Consider the following 5,199-nt stretch of genomic DNA (forward strand, 5'->3'; position numbering starts at 1 on the left):
CCTGTTCTGTTCTGCCTTCACTCATTTTACAAAGAGCTGTATGCTTCAAATCTTAAAGATTTCTAATTTTGTATTTGAATGCATCACATACAAACTGTACTCTATCCCAGTGTGTAGACATAACATACTAACTTACTGAGTGTACACATTATACCCTGTCTGCCTTTATTACATTACAAAAAGTTCGTCTTTATTATCTTAAATCCATCTTTGTTCATATCTAGACCCTTTTTTTCCTCTTTAAGCTGGCATTTGCATAGACAATTTTGATGATGCCACTTAAGTCAAATATCCACTTATTTTTCTGTTAAAGGACAAGTTCGCCTTCACAGACATGTGGGTTGAGTGAATGCAGCAATATTAGTAAAACACATCAGTGAAAGTTTGAGGAAAATCAGACAATCCATTCTAGAGTCATGCACTTTTGAAGTTTCTGCTCACTGAAGGCTGGATGAGAAGACTACTACAGCTTGTGATTTCACATGAGTACACCGATATAAAGAAAATATAAAGAAAATTCAACATATATTTTCACTTTCCTCGCTTAATAAAAGGTCTTTTGACTTCCCTCTTTCAGAAGGCAAGGGGAATAATATTACCCTTAACATACGTCCGTGACAAGTTGAGGAAACGCACACTTTTTTCAAAAAGTAAATTTTGTGAAATTCTCTTTTTACTTTCTTTATGTCGTTGTACGCATATGACATCATACACTGTAGTAGTCTTCTCATCCAGCAGTAACTGCGCAGATACTTTAAAAATTCATAACTTTTGAACGGATTGTCCGATTTTCCCCAAACTTTCACTGATGTGTTCCACTGATATTGTTGCATTCACTCAGTCCACATGTATATGAAGGTGAACTTGTCCTTTAAAGTTCAGGGAAACATACTTCAAAATAAACCATCCATGTGCACTGCAATTACAGTGATTGTGGGAGCAGACTACTGTATACGCTGAATATTTTGCGAGGTTTATAATTTTTGCGAATTTCGCGAGTCAAGTGCTATTTGCAAATTTAAAGACATGAAAAAAATATTGACTCTGATCCCGACACGAATGTGACGTGCACGCATACATTTCTCCATTCAGTACTGTACTCCATGATCATGAATTCAACCACTCAAGAAATCATTGGTAAGTCCCAATTCGTGAAAAATTAGACTCGCTAAATATATGGCGAATACAGTGATACAATAATTATCATCTAGAATGATGTTAGTTCAGAATTACAAAGTACTCTGGAGAAAAATGGGATATGTACCTAAAACTGAATATGAAAATAAATATTCATGGACTGCTGCATTTTGACCGCACTTTACTAACCATCACCCTTTAGAAGCCTATTGAGTCTTTTATTTGAGGACGCTGACACTGTGGCAATTCGTAAAAGCTTAGTATTACCTCACTAATGCATAAATTATGGACATTTTCTGCCAAAAATAACTGGAAAATATTAAATGCAAAATACGATTGTATGCCAGTGCCAAAAATGAACACTTTTTGGAGTCTGCAAGCCACAAGAGCGCAAAATTGCATTGACATTACCACAATAATATTGTGGTTGCGTTGATGGTGTCAGCAACAACGAACTGTGATACTCCCACAACTTTCTCAGTTAGGTGCAATTATGTTAGTTTAACTACTGTAAAAGTGGAAATTTTCGCAGTGTTGAAATTTTCGCGCATTTTGCGCAACCAGAAACTAGCGCGAAAATAAAAGCACGCGAATATTTTTGCTTGCCATATGTTCCTGTGCGCGATGTCATGATTCCGCGGAATTAAAAACACGCGAAACTCTCCTCACCTGGCCAAGCGCGAAAAATTAGTCGCGCGAAAATATCAATTTTTACAGTATGCTGCAATTATAATCAAATCGAGCATGGTGCCAGATATCACTTTAACTCAGCAAATGAAAAAATATACTCGCACTCTCATCACAGAGTAAACTGCAAAGAAAATTCACTGCAACAATGCTTAGATGCTGTCTGAGAGAACACAAAATGAATTTAGAGATTTTAACCACACAAGGGCGCTCTACAACTCCTTTCTCATGGTTTGATAATGCACGACTGGGACAGGTCATAACGAGGTCATCTCTCCCATTGTGACCCCACCCCTTCCACTGTGACCCCGCCCCTTCCATTGTGACCCCGCCCCTTCCATTGTGACCCCGCCCATTCCATTGTGACCCTGCCCCTTCCATTGTGACTCTGTCCAACTTCAATATTATTTAGCAGTCCTACTACTAGTTTCACTACTACTACTGCCTCTGCCAGAACGTGACTTAAATAGGCCTACATTGAAAGAAGTTAGTAATTTAGTCAACATTATTATTTGCATGAGTTTTTTTTTTTTCCTTTCTTTCTTTCTGTGATTCAAGTTTAGATTCAGACTGGCAAAAAAAAAAAAAAAAAATGATTGCCATGAAATACATTCCTACATACACCATCCTACATACATTCTGCAAGTGTGAAACGTCTTGAATCTCTGTTTAACACGAAACATCTTACCCTTGGCTATTATCACAGCTCAACCTATCATCGTCACCAAAATGCAGACAGTTCAGGTTTTTCAATGAAAGGCTGGTCGCTGGATAATCTGTGTCGACAAATCTGCATCACTCCAACCAAGTCCCATCAATAAATACTACATTCTACTTCACAAACTTTTCAATATCAAATACAAGTGAAGATATATGATTGTAACTCGTTATTCTCATCCTATTGCAAAATCCACACGTTGCATTTTTGTATTGGTAAAAAAAAAAATAAATCAACAAATAAAATCACACTAATACAGGCATTCTTTATGATTTTTTTTTTCTCTTTCCCTAATTCTTGGATTCATTTTTCTCAATACGAACAAGGAATTCCACACACATCTGCCTTGGAGAATGCAAGACATACATGCTCCGTCCCATCCCAGTTTGAACAGAAGGCAGGATATAATGCATGATATAGGTCTACATACAATGTATTATAATGAGTTTAAAGCAAAACATACGCCCAGCTGCAGTTACACAGTCAATACTATGCTTCTTAGCTGTCATAAGATGAGTTCCAAGTTACAGAATACACGTAAAACAAAGGTAAATAGCAACATAGAATAGAGATGAGCATATTTCAACTAACACAGTATATTTGAATACTACTGAAAAGACAGAGATTAGAGTACATAGCCATTATATGGTAAGAATGTTGTAAATGCGCTGAAGCACGAAGAATACGACAGTAAAATATGAAAGAGTAAATATAAACAAGAAAGCTAACATATCAGGACGATAATACTGTGTACACCTCATAATTTTCGCGAGCGTAACATTCCGCAAATTGCGACTCGCATGACATTTTCATGAGTGGTCGGATTCGCAATCAAAGAACCGCAGTGACAGAATGTGGAAGTAGTATTACCAGTTTCACAAGAAAACAGAACTACTTCCCACCTTGATGCCAATAAAGGTTACATTTTCTGTCATTCAGGGAATATTTTTGCGAGTCCTTCATCACCTGAATGTCGGTTGACTCGCAAACTTTATGACGTACACAGTAAACTCCTCATGAAACAAGCGCTGGGAATGGTCAAAATTCAGAATCTTTCTTCCAAAATCAGAATGGTTGGAAGGTCTGCATGCAAGCAAGGGGTATGCAGTCGGTTAACTTTTTCCCGCTCACTTTCAAGACATTGCATTCCTTGGTCGCGGCAATACACTACTTCTTCTACTGCCACTGCTAACCTGTTGGCATTTACATGAAGTCAATGACCATTTTTTGGTGTCCAACCTGAAAGAGTTAAAGCACATAAACTGTACTGTACAGTCTCTGTAGCCCCTCAGAAATGAGTAACTAGACAACCGGTACATTTAAACGATTTCATTGACACGACACGCGGCACTACTTGTGAAAAACTCTCAAGAATATGACTTTGATGGAGTGAATAAAACTGACAGCTAATGGAATACATGAGCTACAGAGCAAGACGAAAAAAATATTGCAGCAACATCACTATAAGGGCATGCATGGTGGGGGGGGGGGGGGTATCATAATCAAATTGATACAGAATACCACATCTCAGTACAATCATACATCACTACATAAAATGCTATGTGATCACAAACTCAAACATAATTTCCTCAATCAGAAGTTGCCCACTTAGTTTGAAATATCATTTATAATATTACAGCTAAGAAAAAGAAAACACCTATTGCATAAAATGAATAGCAGTGAATACGCTTCCATCATCACCATTTTGTCACTTCTAATCTTCAAATCCGATCAAAAAAAAATATATTCAGGAATATCCACATATATCAATAATTTAATCAAAAACTTAATAATGTATATCATATGCAAAGATATCTTGTACATGTTTTTCTTTTTTATATAGTGGATAATAAATAGTAAATAAGTGGTCTTACCAAAATTCATGAAGGATGTGCTATTGCCTCTAACACCTGAAAACTGTTTAGCATGCTGGTTATGTACATTGTAAAAATACACAAGGTGGCCACCCGTGTATACCACCTAGGGGGTCATAGAATTTCAGCGGGTGGTTAACATCAAGGCAGTAATCCGATAAAATTCTTGATTTCAGATCAAACTGTCTGTCTGCCACAAAGCGGATAAACGGAATATTCTTTTTTGAGTTGCATTCCTAAAGGATTTCTCTTCATCTGTGTCATCAGCCATGGCCTTGTTGAGATCAAGTTATATCGTTGTGCGCTTTTGGAATCATCTACAATTTGTGCCACAGGTTGCGCAAGAAGTGCCAAATGAACAGAAACCGGACAATCGAGACACAAAATCAGCCACTCTGTAAATTTTGATTGCAGCTGATGACTGGCCTAAAAATCTTGGCCGGCAAAACAAAATGTGACCTAAATGCTGATACGGCATTTGACTGGGTAAGCTGTGTGCACTAACAGACAGATAATCAAATACAGGGTCTAACACAGGTTCATGTGAATGTCAAGTAAAACAGCCATTGCTAATTTGTTCTAATAGGAGAGTTCAATGTCTTGCCCCATCCAGACCCTACCCTACCCCCACCATATTACACCCACCTTGAATGCTATCAACGCCTCTGAAGTACTATCCATAGCTAAATTTACTGTTTTCCTCTGCTTGTACATCATTTTTTTTTTTTTTTTTTTTAAGCATACAACAAACACTCAGATTCAATGCAGTTTCTCAAACTCTGG

This window comes from Diadema antillarum, unplaced genomic scaffold (assembly GCF_040938485.1).
Source record: "Diadema antillarum isolate AM-2024a unplaced genomic scaffold, OU_Dant_1.0 scf00000043, whole genome shotgun sequence".
Classification (NCBI taxonomy): domain Eukaryota; kingdom Metazoa; phylum Echinodermata; class Echinoidea; order Diadematoida; family Diadematidae; genus Diadema; species Diadema antillarum.